We start from the raw sequence: 14,636 nt of genomic DNA, 5'->3' as shown, positions 1-14,636 counted from the left end.
ACCAGAATGGTGTTTATTTCCATTTTATGGACTATAAATATAAAAGGCATTAGAGAGTGTGGATTGTCACAAATGATGGATAGCCTTGGGAAGATCCAGAACACTTTATTGTCCTCATCTGGAATCTACACAAGGAGCAAAAGACAGGTGGGTGAAGAGTACAATGGAATGGTTCGTGGTCTAAAATCAGGAAAGCGAACATCAATGTTGTATCCTCTCAGCATACGTCTTCAATATTTACGCTGAGAAAGTCACCAGAGAAGTTGAATTATATAAAGAAGAATTGGCATCAGATTTGGAGGAAGGTTTATTAACAACTTATGATGGGCAGATGACACTACTTTGCTTGTTAAGAGTGAGGGGGATGTGAAGCGGTTGGTGATGAAGATCAAGGATTGCAGCCTTCCATAGGTAGTACAATTCAATGTACAGAAAACCAAAATCTTCACAATTGATTAAACAGTTAACAATGATAAATGGAGAAAACACTGAAATTGTCAAGGATTTCATCTTGCTTCAATCCACAATCAATGCTCATGAAGCAGCAGTCAAGAGACCAAAGGAAGCATTACATTGGATAGATCAGCTACAAAAGACAGTGCCAGGGGGACATGAGAGAGAGGGAGGTGGGGGAATGGGAGGGGGGTGACAGCAAACTTAGGGACAAGGAAACAAGGTGTGTTAGTCTGGGTACTTTAGAGAAACAAATCCACAGAAACTCATGTATAAGAGAGAGTTTTATGTAAAGGTTAAGTGTGCATCAAGAAAACATCCCATCCCAGTGCTGCCAAGCCCACAAGTCCAACATTAACCCATTAACCCATATGTCCAACACCAATCCACAAAGTCCTCCTGCATCTCACAAAACAAACGCAATGATGCCGACTTCAGGAAGAAAGCTGAGTCAGTGAATGTGTAACCATCTAAGCGCTGGCAGGGGTCTCCACTTGGGTGCTCCAGCATCGGGGTAGGTCCATGTGGCTTCTCCTTGCAGATGTCTTGCAGGAAGTCAGCCTTTCAAGTTGAAGCAAGGAACTGCTAAGGCAGCTGCACTCTGGTCCAACCATCATAAAGCATGAGACCTGAGAACTAGAAAGGCAAGGCTCACTGAGCTATTTATCCCTCCACCCTTCAATTAACCCCACATATGTTTATAGGCCAGGTTGGCACAATAAACTAATTACCTCACAATGAATATAAAATTGATGGAAAGGAGGGCATAGGATGCCTGGTGGGGTTTGATCAAGGGCAATGTAGCCGAGAGGAATTACTGAAACCCTAATGAAGGCTGAACATGATAATGGGACAAGAAGAAAGTAAAAGGAAATAGAGGAAAGAATGAGGCAAAAGACATTTATACGGGTCTAAATACAGGCATGTACATATGTAAATATATTTATATAGAATGATAGGAAAATATATCTATGTACATATATTTATGTCAAGTATTAGGGCATAGACGGACATTGGACCTCTACTCAAGTACTCCCTCAATATAAGAACATTTTCCTCTAATAACCTGACATTCTGCGATGCTCACCTTCCCCACACGATCTTTGAAGAAAACATGAGTGTATAAGCAAATGTGGTGAAGAAAGCTGATGGTGCCACGCTATCAAAAAATACAGTGTCTGGGGTATTAAATGCTTGAAGATAAACAAGTGGCCATCTAGCTGAGAAGCAACAAAGCCCACATGAAAGAAGCACACCAGCCTATGTGATCATGAGGCATCCATGGGATCAGGTATCAGGCATCAAATATCCAAAAAAATCATATTTATGTGAATGAGGGGGAGGGCAGAGTGGAGACTCAAAGCCCATCTGTAGACAATTGGGCATCCCCTTACAGAAGTGTCATAAAGTAGAGACAAGCCAGTCAGGGTGCAGTATAGCACCAACGAAGCATACATCTTTCCTCTAGTTCTTTAATGCTTCTTCCTCCACACTATCATGACCCCAATTCTACCTTAAAAATCTGGCTAGACTAGAGCATGTACACTGGTACAGATAAGAGCTCACAACACAGGGAATCTAGGACAGATAAACCCCTCAGGACCAAAAGTAAGAGTAGTGATACCAGGAGGGGAAGGGGAAGGTGGGGGGAGAAAAGGGGAACCACGCCCTCCTGGGGGTGGGCGGGGGGAAGACAATGGAAGAGTGGGTAAAGGGAGATAGCAGTCGGTGTCACAACATGAAAAAAATAATAATTTATAAATTATCAAGGGTTCATGAGTGAGGGGGTGGGTGGAGGGAAATTAGCTGTTACCAGGGGCTCAAGTAGAAAGAAAATGTTTTGAAAATGATGATAGCAACATATGTACAAAAGTACTTGACACAATGGGTGCATTTGTGGATTGTAATAAGACCTGCAAGAGCTCCCAATAAAATGATTTTTTTTTTAATGTGGAAAAGCAAGGATTTTACTTTGAGGACTAAAGTGTTCTTGACCCAAGCCATGGTATTCGCAAAGTTGCATATTGAAAAGAGAAGACTAAGCAAGATCAATGCCTTTAAATTATGATTCTAGAGAATAATATTGAAATATGGGATTCCCAAAGGAAAAACACATCTGTCTTGGAAGAAATACACCCAGAATGCTCCTTAGAGCCAGGGACAATGACACTTCCTTTTTGGGCATGTTGTCAGAGATCAGTGGCTGGGAAAAGACAACATATTTGATAGTGGGGCCTCGTGGAAAAAGAGGAAGTCCCTTGACAAGGAATTGATCCGGTGGCTGCAATAATGAACTCAAACATAAGAACACTTTTGAGGATGGCATAGGACTGGGCAGGGTTTTGTTTAGCTTTACGTGGGGTCACTATGAGTCTGAGCCAACTCTAAGATGCCCCAAAACAACAACCTATCACGACAATTTTGTTAGGTATCTTAGATTTGTTAAAACGCATGATAACCCTATATAGAACTCCATGGAATACCGCCCCATGCTTTGCCATTCTCAAAACTGGGCTTTTTTCTTCATAAAGTTCCACTTCTCCGATTATTAGCACAACTAATATAGGATAAGTACTATGACAGAAAACAACCCTGACACACACCTTTCTTGTTTTAAAGCCATGCAGTATCTGCTTATTCTCTTCAAATGAATCATTGCCTTTTCTTTATAGGTTCCATATGAGGTTGGGAAAGCAAGCCAATGAAGATTCAGGCACCTTCCACCACAGTAAAATGTTTAGAGGTGCACTGGTCTGGGGCATGTGGAGACATTCCTACTAAAGTTAAAAATAAGCTATTGCATAACACCACCACCCCCCAAAATAAAAACTATATGGGAGGCACAATGCCTAGTGGGCCTCTTCAGACTTTGGAGGCAAAAATAGCTCTCATTTGGGCATTCTACTTCGACTTATTTATCACGTGACACTAAAGGCCTCCAACTTTGAGTGGGGCCCAGAACAAGAAAAGGCTCTACGGCAGGTTCAGGCTTCCCTGCAAGCTGCTTTGCCACTGGACCATATGATCCAGCTGACCCGATGGTGCTAGAGGTGTCAGTTGTAGATAAAGATGCAGTGTGGAGTCTTTGGCAGGCTCCTATTGGTGAATCACAGCATAGACACTTAGGATTTGGGAGTAAAGTCCTGCCATCCTCTGCAGACAACTACTCCCCTTTTGAAAAACAGCTGTTGGCCTGCTACTGGGCCTTAGTGGAGACTGAACGCCTCACCATGGGCCACCATATCACCATGAGGCCTGAACTACCCATCATGAACTGGGTATTGTCTGACCCACAGAATCATAAAGTTGGACATACACAGTCACACTCCATTGTTAAATGTAAGTGGTATATATGAGATTGGGCTAGAGCAGGACCTGAAGGGACAAGTAAGCTGAAGTGGCCCAAATGCCCATAATCTCCACTCCTGTCACAGTACCTTCCTTCTCCCAGTCTGCACCTATGGCCTCCTGGGAAGTTCCTTGTGATAATTTCACTGACGAACAGAAAAATCATGCTTGATTTACTGATGGCTCTGCACAGTATGCAGGTGTCCACTCATAAGTGGACAGCAGCAGAAATAAAGCCCCTTTCTGGGACAGTGGTGAAAGGAAATCCTCCCAATGGGCAGGACTTCAAGCAGTGCAACTGGCCATTCAATTTGCCTGGAAGGAGAAAAGACCAGATGTGAGACTGTATACTGATTCATGGGCTGTAGCTAATGGCTTGCCTGGATGGTCAGGGTTTTGGAAAGAACATGATTAGAAAATTGGTGACAGGAGGTGTAGGCAAGAGGTATGTGGATAGACCTCTCTGAATGGGCCAAGAAAGTAAATGTAATCGTGTCTCATGTGAACGCTCACCAAAGGATCACCTCTGAAGAGGACTTTAATAATCAAGTGGATAAGATGACACACACTATGGAGACTAGTCCTCCTCTTTTCTCCATCACTCATGCCATTGTCCAATGGGGACATGAGCAAAGTGGACATGGTGGCAGACATAGAAGATATGCATGGGTGTATCAACATGGGCTTGCACTCACCAAGGGTGACTTGACCTCTGCCACTGCTGAGTGCCCCATCTGCCAGCAGAAGAAGGCAACATTGAGTTCAAGATATGGGACCATTCCTCGGGGAGATCAACCAGCAACCTGGTGGCAGGTTGATTACACAGGAGAACTTCCATCATAGACAGGGCAGCGTTTTGTTCTTACTGGAATAGACACCTACGCTGAATATGGATTTGCATTCCCTGCACTTCTGGCTTATCCACCAGCATGGAATCCCACATAACATTACTTCAGATCAAGGAACTCACTTCACAACAAATAAAGTGTGGCGATGAGCCCATGCCCATGGAATCCACTGGTCGTATCATGTTCCTCATCATCCTGAAGCAGCTAGCTTGAGATAATGATGAAATAGCCTCCTAAAGACAATTGTGGCACCATTTAAGTGGCAACACCTTGCAGGACTGGGGCAACATTCTCCAGGGGGCTGTGTATGCTCTAAACCAGTGGCCAATATATGGTGCTGTGTCTCCAATAGCCAGGATCTATGCATCCAGGAACCAAGGGATGGAAGCTGACGTGGCACCACTCACTATTACTCCTAGTGATCCGCTTGCAGCATTTTTCCTTCCTGTCCCTTCATGCCTGGATGGTCCTGGTCCCAAAGGAAGGAACTCTCCCACCTGGAAACACAGCGCATATTCCACTGAACTGGCAGATGAGAATGCCCGCTGGCCACTTTGGGTTTCTTGTGCCTTTGGATCAACATGTCAGGAAGGGTCTCATTGTATTGAGTAGAGTGATTGATCTAGATTACTAAGGAGAAATTGAACTGGTGCTACATAATGGAGGTATGAATAATACAAGCAGTTAAGAATCCATTCAATATCTTTAAGAGAGTAGCATTTTAAAAGACGAGCTCCAATGGCATGAAACTATGCATGTTTCAGCGTGTCTTTTGCTCTCCAAGTTTTAAATTATCCATGTACTTTTTCACGGAGTAAGTGTGATTAGGAGTTTTAAATACCAATAAAAAATCACTAATGAACACAAAGCTTCATCCTATATTTTATGGTATAGACAATTCTATGAACAAATCTACTTTTTTTAAAATTAGATTTTTCAATCTTTTCTCTTTCCTACTCAAAGCTTCATATCTTGTGCATATTATAATATCCACTTCCTTTCTCATTCTCAGTTTTACTAAAGTATGTGAACCGACTCTATTCTTATGTGACGGACCTTGACATTCCTTTTAAAGAAGGAAATAAATACAGTCTCTGTAGAATTAAAAACTTCCAGAAATGCCAGGAAGTCATCAAATCAATGTACTCTTCAAATACAAACATTTTATGCATTGTTGTTGTGAAGGACTGGAGAACTGGTTCTGACTCAGAGTGACCCCACGTGAGGGGAACAGCCCATCCTGCATTGTACTCAGAGTTATTGCTGTGCTTGGACTCATGTGGCAGCCACTATGTTAATCAATCTCCTCCAGGCTCTTACTCTTTTTCGTTGACCTTCTACTTTGCCACTTTAAACTACTCTTGCAGCGTTTTAAGTTGACTTCCTGTTTCACTCTTGCCCCCACAGCCTGCTTCCCACAACTTTACAAACTAAGTTAGGTCACAGCACTACTCTTACTCTTACTAAAATTCTCCAATGGCTTGATTTCTCAAATCTCTAAAAATCAGATTGAAAACAAGTTCTCCTATTTGCCTCCTAGACTCCAGCCACCCCCCACCCCCAGCCCTTCTTGGCATGATTTTCTACTGATTTCCAGAAGCCTCACCAAGCTCCATTTCACCTGCTTTGGTGCTGTGCTTTCCATTTACTGAGGAGCATCTCCCTCTGGGTCGCCATACTTTCTCTTCTCCCTGATTAGAGTCAGATTCTCTAAATATTTGTACAAATCATTCTCTTCTCTCTTTTTTTGTGGTACATAATTATGTTTATTAAAATTTCTTGAACAGCCACTAGCTATTAGTGTTCTATTCTTTTAAAAGGGTCCCTGGTTGCATTCTGGGCTAGCCATATTTTTAGACCATATAGGCTTTAACAAACAGGAATTAATTTATTTTAAATTATTGGTTGGTATTTATTACATATATAATATCATTCCAAATTTAAATCATGTCAAGTAGAATGTCCAATTGCTACAAAAATCAGTTTCCAAGCATTCTTTTTCTACATGTACTCCTTGTCATCATCTCCCCTTTCCCTTCCTCTATCCCTATATACCCCTTTCCCCCAACCCCTTTGTGAGGGTAATGACTGTGGAGTTAGAATGCATGCAGGAGGAAGAGCGTAGAAAGCGCAGAATGCTGCTCAGCCTTCTGAGAGGGCCTGAGAAGCGGCACACCGTCTCTCTGTACGCTGGCTCCCAGCACACCGGTGAGACACCATGGCCCCGAGAACTAGCGCTCTGTCAGCATTCCTCTGCGTGCACTAGCCCCCCAGCCAACGCCTGCTGCCCCTTCCTCATTAGCGCAATTTCATACCCATATAAGGATAAAATTTAGACCAAGGAAATAAGCGTGGTAACATTTGATTGGCTGATGCGCCCTATATAAACTGCGGAAAGACAACAATGAAACAGATCTGCGCCATCAGAGCCTGGTCTCCGGAGTCTGTGCACGCGTGTCGGTCGTGACTCCGTGTCCCTCACTCCCCTGCAGCCGGACCTGTTCCCACACCCCGCAGGACTTTTGTGGTTGGGTGAGTGGACCTCTCTAGCGATGGCTAACACTCCCTCTCACACTCAGCAGACTCAGCTGAGTATACTGAAGGGGATCTTAGAGAGCAGGCATGTGAAGGTTGCTGAGAAACATGTCACGGCGTTCCATGAACAAGTTTCAGAACTTTGTCCCTGGCTCCTGGCGCGGCAAGTGTGGGATGAGCACACCTGGGAAAGAGTCATTGAAGTAGCACAACTTAAAGAGAGTCAGGAGCTAGTACTGCCTGTAACTTTTCCCCCATTGCTACTGCCGTTCTGGGATGTCGCTGGCGAGCCCCAGCCTCAGGCCGAGGCTGCTCTGGACCAGAGTCAGCAGATTTAATGACCTCGGTTTTGTCCCCTGATGCCCAATCCTGTCTCCCACAGCCTTCCGTTCCCCGGCTGACACCAATTCACAGGGTACTCTGCCTAAGACAAGGCCTTTGTATCCACCATTACCAGCCCAGGCCCAGCCTCTATTAGAGGCCACACGTGTCCGATCCTCAGGTGGCAATCCCCCGCCCCCCAGTTGTTCCCTGTTACTCTCACCCATCAGGCGAGTCAGCAACCACTAAGGAATTGGATTCCATACAATTTAGAAGCTTTGAATACGATGAAAAAGCGGTGATAAAAAACAGCCTCCATTCGTAACTCAAATGTTTGGGTCCCTTGCCACCACACTAAATACCCCAACAGACTGGAAAAGCATCATGCGTGCTGTGTTAATGGGTGGCCAATTTCTGCAGTGGAAATCTGCCTTTTATGATGAGGAAGAAGTGACAGGACAGGGCAACGTAGCCCGGGACAACAACATCCCTCCAGACTCTCCAAGGAGAGGGCAATGGCGCTTCTGCAGTAGCCCAAATGCAGGGCCCCCCACAATACTTTGATCAAGTTCGCCTCTGTGCTATGCGCTCTGTTCCGAAAGTGACGTAGGGAGCTGAAGCCCACGTTTCTGGACTCCGGCAGAAGCCGCAGGAGAGTTTTGCGAATTTTGTGTGGTGGACTCGGGAGACAGGCTCCATGGAGCCCGGTGAAGGAGCTGGTTTGGGAAGCGCTACAGCTGAGGCTCGGCAAGCTATCGCCCGGGTCCTGCCGGTAGTTTGCAAGCGTGGATCAGCGCCATTCACGACTTGGGCACTATTTCTCACAATGCTAGGCGCCTGCCGCTGCTCTTGCTCTCCACCTCAATGTGAAAGGTGTCCAGAGCGATGGTAAAAGGTTGGGAATGTGGAGGACAGGACACATGGCTCGACAGTGCCCCTCCAGAAAGGGAAATACAAGTCAAGGAAGGAGTGGAATTAAATTTTCGAGGACTTTATATTGCAGCGGGAAAAATTCAAAAGCAGAAGCTTTATTTCTTTCTTGGACACTACTGAACCGCTAAACCGGTAAGGCCTCAAAGCTCCATTTGTCTTTTCCTTCTACCCCTGCTCTGGCATCTATGCATCAGTTCTTGTGCAACATTGCATGGATTCACCCATTTTTACATGTTACCACTCAACGACCTTCACCTTGATTTTCCCTGCTTGAAGGCCCTCAGCAACCAGAGGAAGGTACTGCCATTTCTCCAGAAGCCCCAGGGGCCCTGCATATAGTTAATCAGGCCTTAAATGAGGCAGTGCTTTTTCATTACCAACCTGAGGCACCTTTATTAGCCTTGGTGCTGCCAACTAAAGGATTCCCCATGGGAGTCCTTTTTCAAGAAAAAATAGGAGTGGTGTATTGGGTCCATATGGCCTACTCCACTTCCTCCACTGTAGCCCCTTTTTGGACAATGTTTTTATTACAGCAAAGCGTCTCCTTGGCAAGGTGCTTCCACTATCCGAAGATTTAGTTGCTTGGGCATTTGAGCAGTCCCCTTTTGCACAATTGCTGTTGTCTACTTATCAGGGGTGAATTGATAACCATTACCCTAAGCACAAAATTTCATCCACCCTTCCTTGTTTCTCAATTGAACACATCGGATTTTGGCAACAAAGCCTATCCCACATGCAGCATTGGCATTTACTGATTCTTCCAAATCTCACTGTGGTTACACAATAAAAACCCAAGAAAACCCTGATGTTATTTATACATTTGAGTTCTGTGGTTCTGTGCAGCATGGAGAATTATTGGCCCTTCTGGCGCTTTTGCACAATTATCCTATACCCAATTTTTGTTAATGTGTGCCATTATTACTGCCAATTCAGAAGTTCATGCTTCACCCCTCCAATGGGCGGCAGTACGAAATCCCCCAGTTCTTGTCTCAGTTACCTGGGGTCCAGGCTACCAGTGACCTGTTCTACCAATGGCACCATGGGAGAGAATATGTTTGTCCCTTTGCACAACAGTTATTGGGCACCCTTTGCGGGTGTGTTTCCTTTGTCAAATGACTCAGTTGGTTTTTGTTTATGGGGTTTTAACTTAAATGTGTCTGATTGCCCTGGACAATTTGTTGTGCTCGGTGATGTACACAGAGGTGATTTTGCCCCTCATGAAAAAGATTGGTGCAGCCCAGTGAATGGAACTTGTATACTTTTGTGAAGACTTGGGTTTTCATGAATGTCCGCAGTATCAGGGATGTTTGCTTACATCTTCTCCATTTTGGGGGGGGGCCTTATTTTGGTTTTATTCATACCACCCCCTATATGCCTCCTACTTTTAGCGGCCACAATCCAGCCGAACAAGACACTGTTGGGAACCTTTTTCAGTTTGGGGACTACATTCTTGTGTGGTTCCTTTTCTTGCTTGCATTATAGGCCTTTTGTTGCTATCCAGGGTGGTGTCTTTTATGGTCTCAATTACTCTGCCATCCATTGCCACACACAGTGTAATACAGGCCCAGCACTGGGGGCAACGCAAGCACCCTCTGCAACCCCCGCTGGGTACAAGTGTTTTGAAAAAGGAGATTATTTTGAAAAAAACGGTTCGAGTTCAAAATACCACTGAAGATTTTTGGCCCAATGTCTCATACTTTGGATACCCTTGTGTAGAAGCTCCATTTTTTATACTTAGCTGGTTCCCACGTACTCTCAGCACGATCAGAATTTCCCTTTTTTCAATGAATGGTTCACTGCTTAATTGTACAATTGGCTCTTGTTGGAATCCTCATCATGGCCCAGTAGCTGCCCTCATTTGTTTTCCACCATTGTTATGCTGTGAATGCTATTGAAGGGTGGCAAGGAGATTTAAAGATAAGACAAACTTATTCTCTAATGCATCGTGATAAAAGAGATCTTGGAATCTCGGTAGTAATTGCAGCCATAACTGTGGCTGCCAGCAGCCACGGCCACAACCACTGCGGTTGTGGCTTTCCAACAGTCGATACAAACTGCACATACTTTAAACAACTTATCTAGTCGTACAGCCCAAGTTTTGTCCACTCAGTATCATGTAAATATCCTGTAACAAGCGGGCTTAACCTCACTACAGCATCAAATGGGGCCTGTTTCTGAAGATGTGGATAATTTGTGGCAGTTAATACATGTAACCTGTGAACCACGGTATTCAGCTATATGTTTAACCCAATACCAAACTCATTTAAATTCAACACAGGCCTTAATTATTCAACGACTGTATTTATACTTAACATGGATCAAACTTTTATCGGTCTTTTGCAATAAATGTCTGAAGAAATTGTTTGTGTAAGCCAAACAAGAGTTGATATTTTAAATATAGAAAATATGTCGAATTCCCTTTTTTTCTGATGTGCGCAATAAGTTGTTATCATGGTTTTCGCCCAGTAGTCTTATATATTGGGGCTTTGCAATTTGCTTAATTTTCTGTATATTACTATGGAAATGTTTCCTGTGCTTACGAGCAAGAACAACTATATGACTAAAGCATTCGCGGTGGATGTATTAGGCCTTGAATTAAAGCAAAAGGAGGAGCCTGTGGGGTGATGGCTGTGGAGTTAGAACGCATGCAGGAGGAACAGCGTAGAAAGCGCAGAATGCTGCTCAGCCTTCTGAGAGGGCCTGAGAAGCGGCAAACCGTCTCTCTGTACACCGGCTCCCGGCACACCGTGAGACACCATGGCCCCGAGAACTAGCGCGCTCCCGTGAGCGTCCACTAACCCCCGGCCAATGCCTGCTGCCCCTTCCTCATTAGCACAATTTCATAACCATATACGGATAAGTTTTAGACCAAGGAAGTAAGCGCGGTAACATTTGATTGAGTGATGCGCCATATATATACGTACTGCGGTAAGACAACAATAAAACAGACCTGCGCCATCAGAGCCTGGTCTTCGGAGTCTGTGTGCACACGTGTCGGTCGTGACTCCGTCTCCCTCACTCCCCTGTGGGCCGGACCTGTTCCCACAGCCCTAATTGTACTTGCTGTCCCTATAGGTTCATCAATCCCGGGTTTCATATATGGAAAAACAAAAACATATAGCACAGCTTCAAGAGGTAACTGCTTGACATACACATCTGAGATACACTTTAATAAGAACAACAACAAGAAAAAGCAATACAAAACAAAAATACAGAAAAATTTGGAAATCAGGTCACATCCAGCCCACATCTTAGGGGATCTACTAACACAATTTTAACTATTCAGGTCAAGTATATTTCTTTCTCCAAAGCACTCTGCTTAGTGACCACTTTCCTGCCTTCCCGCACGTTTAGATAGGGGGAGTTCTCCATTAGGCTTATTTCCTAATGAATCTTGGGCTCCCACTGGCATTCATTGCCTTTTGCCCACCAGATTGTCACAATTGAGGCTCTCATACTGATCCCTCCTTTGATTTAGGATTATATGGATTATAATCCTTCAGTGACAGATGAGGTATGCTTCTTCCATGTGGACTTAGTTTATATTTCACTTAGATGCCAGTTGATTTGGAGACAAGCCTTTAAGGCCCCCAGAGGCTATTTTGTCTGATAGCCAGGAACCATCTAAATTCTTTGCCACATTTTGTTATAACACCTGTATCTTCTGTGTTCCCTTCCTAGGGCAAGTATTGAACAGGGCCATGATGTAAGAACTGATTGTTCTTAAATTAGAGACAGGATTTAGTGCAAGTCCCAAACCAATTCCTGGGTCTATGCTTTAAATTTTTTATTATTATCTTGTTAATTTGCTCTAACTTGAAGTTAATACGTGTGACAGTTAGATTATGTAATTTATGACAGTTAGATTATATATCTCCTGTCAACTTGAGCAAAAGGGTGGAGTCTAGCCTGTAATCACGTCATAGCCAATGATGTCTCTGTGTGGGCATGGCCTTCTGAGATTTCTGGGAACTCCTGTCTTCCTCCCTGGAGACAGGACACACTCTCTCTGCTTCTCATTCTGTTGACAAGCCTCATGGAGCTATGCTGATGGCAGCCAGAGCCCTGATTCTGCAGAAGCCACAGGGAGAGCTGCACCAGTGCTGAGATGCTTCCATAAGACTTTCCACCCACTGGCCTGTGATCTTCCTGCTTTTGGCAACATTGCATGTGCTGTGAGTCTGTGGAAAAATGTATGGACTAGTATTGGACATATGGGCTAATATCAGACTAAGGGGTGAATATCAAACTCATGTACTTGATCTGGACTGGGCCAGGATGTTTTCTAAATATACAGTTACTCTTGGTTATAAAACTCTCATGACTGGATTTGTTACTCTAGTCAACCTGAACTAACACAATACATATGTCATATCATTCCATAGTCTGATCACGTCAAGCAGGATGGAACGATTGTTTCCCGAATCAGTTTCCAAGTGTGCTTTTCCTCTCATAACATTATATCCTCTCTTGACATTATATCCCTCTTATCTCTTCCACCCCTCTGTATCCCCCACCCCTCCCTGCCGAAACCCTTGTTATATTTGCTTTCCCTATAAGCTCAATGTCCTTGGGTTTCACTTACCAAAAAACAAAGGAATGGATATGGCAGGGAGGGTGTTGATAGAGTAAGACCTTGTTCGTCTCCCAACCAATAGTACACGGCTCTTGGTATAGCTGTCTTCTGCTTCCTCAGACACCCTGTATTTTCTGACTTCAGTCCTCACGTTACAAGTGTGTCTGAAGTAGCGTCCAGTTCATCCAGTGGAGTTCCTGTATGGGTGCCTCACCGTTGGAGCCTCTGGAGCAGGCTATATGCCCCAAAACCCAGGACTCAGTGTTCCAGCATTCCAAGGCTCCTGGCCTGAGTTCCCAGGATACCCCCTGTGTGCGTATGGGTGGACTAGATAAACAAATCCAGGGAGACTCAAATGTGTGTAAGAGAGAGCTTTATATACAAGAGCAATTGAATATTGACAAAATGTCCCAGTCCAGTCCAGATCAAGTCCATAAGTCTGTTATTAGCCCATATGTCTGATACCAATGTATAAAGTCCTCTTCAGACTCAGTGAACACATGCAATGATGCCAAGTACAGGAAGATCACAGGCCAGTGGGTGGAAACTCTGTGGACCCAGTAGTGGTATAAGCATTTCAGCACTGGCAGTGGTCTCTGCATGGCTCCTCTGGTTCTGGGTACTAGTATAGCTCCATCTATCTTGTCAGCTGCAATGGCTTCCATGGGAGTGAGTTTATATACTGCCTCCAGTGAGCTGTTTATCTCCCTAGCGCCCCCAAATGAGGTCATCACGCTGAGACCTGACTGACAGGCTAAAATCCACACCTTCACTCTTAATCCTCTCACATTGACAACAGATTATGTAACTACCACACACATCCCCACCCAGGCACCCTAGGTCAATTCTGCCCACCCACTGCAAACCCCTAAAGACCCTCCCCACATAATGTTCCCAAGAGCATCCTCGGTCTCTTCCCCCTAACACCTAGGGGCAAATCCCTCCACTCCCCTCAACAGACATTCATGCACCTATGTTCCCGCAAATGTGACCAGTACCTCTCCCCTTCGGCACTACCCCTCCTGTTAGTAGTCCCATTCCTCTGAAGGACTGCCTCCCTCTCCAGGGGTTATCAGCCCAGATCCACATGGCAACCATTCAGCTGACAGCATCCAGCTCTCCCCCATTTATTTGATTCTAGCTGTCCTGAGGTGCCCTCTGACCAAGTGACCTACACTATACTCACCTGCAGCAGATGACTTGTGATTCCTTGACGCTGGTCTGCCTATTTATCAAGCTCTCTGGTCCCCTGCCAGATTGGATGGCCTGCAAGCTTGAGTTTTTGCCCATTCTCCTGCTTGCTCCTACTGCAGAGGACTCATATGGCATTTGTCTTTTTGTGCTTAACGATTTCACTCAGCATAATGTCTTCCAGATTCCTCCATGACTTGAGGTGTTTCATGGGTCCATTGCTGTTTTCAGGGATGCATTGTATTCCACTGAGTTTATGGACCACTTTTTTATCCACTCCTCTGTGGATGGGAATTTAGACTGTTTCCAGCTTCTCACTATTGTGAACTGTGCTGTGATGAATATGGGAAAGTAAACGTCTGTCCGTGGTCTGTTTCTTCTTTCTCGTGGGTATATGCCCAGTAATGGTACTGTTGGGTCAGCTCTTCTCT

This window comes from Echinops telfairi, unplaced genomic scaffold (assembly GCF_000313985.2).
Source record: "Echinops telfairi isolate 266 unplaced genomic scaffold, ASM31398v2 ScPeMD7_60;HRSCAF=208, whole genome shotgun sequence".
NCBI classification, from domain to species: Eukaryota; Metazoa; Chordata; class Mammalia; order Afrosoricida; family Tenrecidae; genus Echinops; species Echinops telfairi.
The sequence above is the reverse complement of the archived record's forward strand: the minus strand, read 5'-3'. Positions refer to the sequence as shown.